General features: G+C 42.8%; 1 long non-coding RNA gene and 1 other non-coding gene across 2 annotated transcripts; both read right to left on the minus strand.

Moving 5' to 3' along the window:
* Positions 1 to 37: 37 nt before the first annotated feature.
* On the minus strand, positions 38 to 4,552 carry LOC127471349 (uncharacterized). The gene is made up of 2 exons (XR_007904630.1): positions 1,424 to 4,552; positions 38 to 407 (listed from the first exon to the last, which is right to left on the minus strand). It is a non-coding gene; the product is annotated as an uncharacterized LOC127471349 (long non-coding RNA).
* On the minus strand, positions 630 to 758 carry LOC127471512 (small nucleolar RNA SNORA47). The gene has a single exon (XR_007904681.1). It is a non-coding gene; the product is annotated as a small nucleolar RNA SNORA47 (small nucleolar RNA).
* Positions 4,553 to 7,307: the final 2,755 nt, after the last annotated feature.

A 7,307-nucleotide genomic window follows, 5' to 3' on the forward strand; every position in this document is an offset into this window, starting at 1 on the left:
CTTGTTAAGTTTTAGTTCACCATGTATCTAAAAAGGCTCTCCTGTAGTAGGAGAAAGAAAGATCCTGTATGCTAAAAGAAAAGTTTTTGCTGTTTTTTTTTATTTGACCTCCGTAGTCTTCACAGCAAATCAAACTATAAATCTTAATTTGAAGTGAGTAGGAAGCTTAACCTTGCGCAGTTATTCAAGTGTAACAGCTCTAAGAAAACTGAATCAATAAGTTTGCATTTCATAAATATTTTTAAGTAAGACATCATTTGCCTTCTGTGAGAGGCATGGTCTCATGCAGTCAAGGACTGACTGCTTTCAGTTCTGCAGCTTCCTCTGTCAGCAGTTCCACATGAAGAGCTGAGACGTAGTCTTGGTTCAGTGTTGCTATGATAAATTTCTTTCTCTCCTGCTGCTGCCTAGGAAAGTGGAAAAAGCAGTGCCATTAATACACAGATTGTTAACAAAACAACTGAAAATTTCACTAACCGTAATCAATGACTTGTTGCCTTTACTGAGTAGGAAGACATGTATTGAGCTAAACAGGGTTTTTCAATCTCTTACCTCAGTGACCTCTTAGAAAGTTTTAATTATAAACGAGTGAGGTGAAAGCTACCAGTGTTGTGCGCAAGCCTTATGTGCAAATGCAGTACTGCTTTCCCTCATGTCAGGAGGGGAACATGAGTTGCCATTGCACTATTGTAATTTTGGAGGCTATAACCGGTAAAATACAGCACGAAGTTTAGCTGTCTTACCTTCTCAGTCCTCCAGCTGTCCTGTTGTTTTTTCTAACTTACAATACTTAGACTTGCTTTTTGATACATCTAAAGTCAAAAGTTTTAGCAGTTTGCTTTATATATAAATATTACTGATGTATATAATCTTAAAGTTCTTAAGTTTATATAAACAGTTTCCTGGAGTCCTAACAGAAAATTTTGCCAGCTTACCAAACATTTTTCTGAAATTTAAAGTAAACTAAGAAGAGTAGGCACATTCTTATCTTAAGTGCTGAACAATCCAGCTGGCACATAAAAACAGGGAGCACAGTCATTGTTGTATGACAACCACTGGACTAAACGTATGCCAGTGGGGGCGCTGAACTATGTACATGGGAACTACTACTACCAAACATACTGTACATGAAACTGGAGTTTGTCTGAGCAAGAACAGGCCCTTTGCTGATGTAGGTGGCTGTAAGAAGGGTACCCGACTGGGGCTTTCTGCCAACTAGTAACAAATCCAGAGCAGCAGGAAGAGATGACAAAAACAGAATCCTGTTACGAACAAGAGGTACTGAAAGGTGCCGACCAACGGACTTTCTAAGTGCCGTGACCACTGAATGTGGGGGTTTCTTCTCATCAAGTTTCTGCTTTATAAACGAGTTTCATCTGCGTCTTACTTTAATCCAACACTGCCTCTCTGTTGATGCACATACCTGCGTGCTGCTTTCTGTAGCACTGATACTGGTACAGCCCTTCAGCGCATCAGGGCACCATCCTCTCCCGTCCGCCCGCGTTCAAGTGTCTCGGTGTCATTTCAGGGCTGCAAACAGGGCGCACGCTGCCTCTTCTGCTGCTCCTCGAGCTCTGTGGTTAATAAAGCAGGGAAGACACGCGGGTTACGGCCCGGCTCCCCGCGCTACACCGGGCAGCCGAGCCCGCTGCCGCTCCCCCGGCCTGGGCCCGACCGCCGCCATCTTGTCTCGTCTGACGGCGCGGGGGCGGTGAGGGAGGCGTGGGGCCCGCGCAGCCCGGCACCGCCTCCCCCGTCCGCCCCGCCGTCCCTCGGCTGGCGGGATCGAAGGAGGCACAGAGTGGGCGTGTGGCCCGGAGGTGGCCGCGGGTGTAGTTAGGCTGCAGCTCAGGAGGAGCGGAAGAAGTAGGCAGTCCGTCAGTGACCAGAGGCTCAACAGACACAAAAGAAAACGAGAGCCATAGATACTAGCTTAAAAATACACCCACATGACTTTTTAACGTTTAGGGTCAGAAGTGATCCTAAGAATGAACGAGTGGAGTCTCGGGAGTGACGCCGAGAAAGGCATGCCAGGAGGAGCCGGCCCAGCAGTAGCCTCAGAGGACCTCATCCCGCGAAGAGCTGACTCCCTCTAATCTGTTGGAAATGCCTTACAGCCCCTACTCCTCAGCCTCCCCCTGCTCTCCCTTCCTTTTCACCCCCTTCCTCTGCACTCCCTTTTCTATCCAAGGACAATGGTGGACTGGCGTTCGTTGTCTTGGCAGTCTTCAGTCAAGCCTGGTTGCTTCTGCAAACACTGCTTTGGCCAACCCTCAACTGCTGGACTTTGTGAGATTAAAAAGCCTGCACAGACTGTCAACCTAGATTTTGTAGTACCTTGGGTCTTGCGCTAACACCTGTGCATCTTCAGTATTTTTCCCTACAGTTCTTCTTATTTGTTCTTTTTTGTTTCCCCTGGCTAAATTTTCTTCTTTTAGATTATCAGATTTTTCATTTACCCACTTTATACCCATCAAAAAGCAAACAAACAAAGTGCTAGTTAAGTAAAACTGTGATGTGTATCTGAGTTACCACACTGCTCACTGGTTGTTGTTGTTTTGGTTTTGTTTGTTTGTTTTGTCAGCCTTTTATCCTTTTTATTCAGTCCATACCACCAGTAGGCAAGAACAGTCATAAGTGCCCAGTGATGTTGAATAAGGCTTATTGTGAATCAAAATTATAGAATTTCAGTTCTGTAACTTCCTTGGCAAATCCCTAATATTTCTGTTTGATTCTTTAGCTACACAATGGAAATAATAATATTTATTTTCTCTCTCTGTTTCGAAATATTAAAAAAGCGACTAGCTCTATGTGGCCCTGCTTGAGCAGGGTACTGGACAGGATGAGTTCAAGAGGTTCAGCTGCTTTGCAACCATAGAAGGTGCGGTGAAGAACTGATTGACATTTGGATGTTACAGGGATGGAGGCCACAGGCACATCTAGGCAGGCAGAAAAAAGTCTTGAACTCACAATAGCAAGAAAACCAACAAAAAGCCCAAGAACAGTGGGCAGATTAAGACTTGCCAACAAGGAAAAATCTGCTGTCCAAATCCACTCTACCCTCCACCAGCTATCCTTGAGGCTGGGAATCATGACCCAACAGAGGTTAAGTTGCAAGGAAAACTGCAAGCATGTGATGAGTCTGAATGGTAAATATTAAACAGGAGTTTTGGAAACTTGGCTTGGTGGCAATCTTACAAGTCCAGCATTTCTCTATGGAGCATAACAAAGAAACAATAGGTTAAAAAGAAAAGTGATACAGTCAGTGAGTGGCACAGCAGTGGACCATTTTGGCTTTTTGACATCTTGTCACATAATTTTTAAAGAGGTATTCTCTGTTGTACAAAGTCCTGATGTCCCCAAATTCTTGCTCAGAAACAGGTCTGCATGCAACATAGGCAGTTGCTTAGTTTGTTGTAGGTGCACTGATCCTCCACAAAGACAGTGGCAGGGAAAAGTCTGAGGTGTATCTGAGGTATGTTTCCCAGCATTTTAGAGCTTGTTTAAAGTGCTTGACAAGAAGGAGACTACAACTGGAATGTTCTTGAAAAGAATGATTTTTGGTTTTTTTGCACAGTAGCTCCATTTTTCATTTTGCCATAAATGCGTCATTTGGGACGTGCCTTTATACAGTAAAGACTCGACTTGGAACGTGTTTGCAGTACCCGTGAGGAGGAAAATCACAAGTTCCTTAAAATAGCTTTATCCACTGCATGTCTTTAGTGTCAGACTTGGGAGATATTTAAAGAATGATATATTTTCTGGTGAATTTGCAATATGTGGGGCTTTATTACAAACTGAGAGGTCCTCTGTATGTTTTGACTTGATAGAGAAGTACATGTGAAAGATGACTGTGAGTTTCAGCTTTATCTTCTTTCCCACGTCTGTACATGTGACACCCTGCAGAGACCCTGACACTGGGATGATGGTTGAAATCTGCACCTTGCTTGTTTGAATGCCCATTTACGTTGAATTTTGCCATAGCCAGAGCTGAATGAAAACTGAACCTGGTTTTAAGCATGTAATCTTCACACTTTGAAAGTACAAACAAGCTGCCACTTGTTCTTCCTCAGGCCTTCTGCAAAAACCAAGGTTAGCTGGTTCCTCCAAAACTGTTTATTTGGAGTTATTCAAGTGGTGGTGGAACATTGCAAAAATGTTTCAACAACTGTCTACAACATGTGACATGATACTCATCTCTTTCCTCACTGTCCTGTGACTTGCATTCAGTAAAGTATTTTCTTTCCCCTAGATACTGCTGACACCTGGCTGTGGTAATATGCCAATTCCCGATATCCACCATTAAAACTAATGAACTGTTGAAGCCTAGATAAATCACTTTAGTCATTACAAATAAAGATTAAAAAGGCTTAACTGAGTGTAAGGCTCATTTCTAAAATGCTGCAGTGGATGCATTATCAGGAGACCTTTAAGTTGAGATCTCAGTACATTTCAAAGGCCTCTTGTAGCAGCTGGCAGGATTATTAATAGCTGTCACAACTGATTTAGGTAGAGTGTGTTTTCTTGGGGGATTTTAACTAATGAATCATGTCATTTGGTTCACCATAGTTTTTATTTGTTTTTCTTTGAAAGAAAGAAGTTTCTGTTATTGAGATGTGGATATAGACAGTGTGCCTCAGTTTGACAGCTTGAAGGAGCAGCCTACAAATTTTGGAATGTAAGGATAGGAATCTCAACTGGGATGTCACCATGACTTCAGTGAGTGCATGTGGCCTCTGATGCTCATAGGCCAGTGTTACTGAATAGATAATGGCATGGGTGTTGGTACAGAAGTCTACACACATATACACGTTCTCTAACTCTTCAAGCTGGAGGAGAAATTAAAATGGTTGTGTCAGATTTTACAGGAACAACATGATCCCAAACTGAGAAATGTGTTCCTCCTTCACAGCACCATCCTCCTGCCAAACTATATGTGTGGCATCGCAGCAACTAGCCAAGGAAGATCTTTCTATTGTCATTGATTTAGAAGCCCCACTATGTTTGCTCACTTAAACTAAGCATTTACCCACTGTTTGTATTCAGCATTTCAGGTGACAACTGCACTAATAGTTGGCATAATCATATTACCAGCCAAATTGCAGCAATGTTACAGGTGTCAGGATACTTGCTTATTTTCAAAACACTGCATATTTCAGATTGTGTATTTTTTATTTGAATAATTATGTGTTTTATATTCTTTTACATACTTTTAAAAATAGTCTAGAGCCTTGAAACACCTAACTCTTGTCATCAGCTGCAGTGCCACAACTATTTTTTTACTGGCTTCAGTTGGAATGACTCAATCATCTGACAGTTAGCAATGATTTTACGAAGTATATTTTGGAATCCGCAAGGCTTATTTAGAGTAAAAAATCATTTTCTTCAAAGTGAAGATAGCAGTCTTCACTTTAAGCTTTCCTAGCTACTTGCCACTTTTAAGTTTCTTCAATTTTATAAGAACGGGATATTATTTCATTGATGCTTGTATCTGTTTGGTTTTGGCGTTTTTTATGATGACTCCTCTTTGAGTTTAATGCTATGGAATTTATGGTAGCATTAAAAAGAAAAGAAATAGGTCCCTAGCCCTAGATTCTCAGAATGGGATATAGTAACCAAGACCAAAACGTGGCTGAGCACACTGCTACATCACATACAAAATCAACATGAAGAGTATGTTGTTAACATTACAATAAGGCTCTCAAGTGCTGCAGAAGTGCAAGAACTATAGTTTCCAGTTGTTGAATGCTTAACTGCGTGATGCTAATGGTGTTGTTTCAATGAAGTTTTCATGCTTCATGATTTAATGTATCATAATATTCTCATGCCCTCTTTATTTCCAGAGTCCCTAGCTTTTCCCTCCCTTCACAGGAGGGAATGTCCTAAGCTAGCAAGCAACTGGGTCAGATTCTTTGTCTTCGCTTTTCCCACTCACAACTCCTATTCACATCTTCTGGCCTGCATCAAAACTCCCATGCTGTTCCTTGGACCAGCCCTTTTCATGACTGGGATTCCCATGCTATTTCCACTGCACCACCCTTGCTACAGCAATGCAGTTACAACTAGTGCGTGAACATGAGGCTGAAGAAGCTGCAGCAAGTGGTGACAACATTTGGGTTGAAGGGACCTTAAAGATCTTCAAATGCCTAGTTCCAATGCCTCTACCATAGGCAAAGACACATTCCACTAGACTAGGTTGCTTAAAGCCCCATCCAACCTGGCCTTGAACACTTCCAGGGATGGGGCATCCACAACTTCCCTTCACAACCTATGCCAGTGCCTCGCCACCCTCACAGTAAAAAAATTTCTTTCGTATATCTGGTATAAACCTACCCTCTTTCAGTTCAAAGCCATTCCCCCTTGTCCTGTCACTATACTCCCTGATTAAAAAAACCTCCCTATCTCTCCTGGAGGCCCCCATTAGGAACTGGAAGGTATATCCACAGCCTTCTTTTCTCCAGGCTGAACAACCCCAGCTCTCTCATCTTTTCCACATGGGAGAGGTGCTGCAGCCCTCTGGTCATTTCTGTGCCCCCCTCTGGCCCTCCTCCAACAGGTTCATGTCTTTCTTATGCTGGGGCCTGTCCAGCATGTCAACCACCCCACAAAGCTTGGTGTCATCAGCCAGCTTGCTGATGATGCACCTGATCCTACTGTCCATGTCCCTGACAAAGATGTTAAATAATACTGGTCCTAATACAGACCCCTGAGGGGCACCACTCCTCACTCCTCTCTACATGGACACTGAGCCATTGACCACAACTCTTTCAGTGGGACCATTCAGTCAATTCCTTAATCACTGAGTGGTCCACTTGTCAAATCCAAGTCTCTCCATTTCAGAGTCAAAGATGTGTAGGAAAATATGAAATGCTTTGCACAAGTCCAGTGATGTTCCTTTACCCACCAATGCTGTAACCTCATCATAGGAGGCCATCAAATCTGCCAGGCATGATATGCCCTTAGTGAAGCCCGGTTGACCATCCTGTTAGTTCTTCATGTGTTTAAAATCAATGAACTCGCTTTATTGCTTTGATGTACAAAACCAATCTTTGAAGGCTCTGATCAATAAATGGCCAGTGTCTTACTGTGCTGCAATCTTTCCAGAAGAGGTGAAAATCCAAGATTTTAACTTCTTTGGGCTGTTAAAGTTTCCATAAGGTTTTCAGGACACATGGATGTATTTTGACCAAATTCCAACCTTGAGAACTGCAACTCCCGTTGGATAGATTTCCCCTGCGCTGAATGTTTTCTGTGCTTTTCCTTGTTGCTTCATGTCAAAAGGGATCATGCAGCAGCTATGCACTGGC

This window comes from Manacus candei, unplaced genomic scaffold (genome assembly GCF_025592945.1).
Source record: "Manacus candei isolate 608988 ecotype Guabito, Panama unplaced genomic scaffold, ASM2559294v1 h1tg000024l, whole genome shotgun sequence".
Lineage (NCBI taxonomy): Eukaryota > Metazoa > Chordata > Aves > Passeriformes > Pipridae > Manacus > Manacus candei.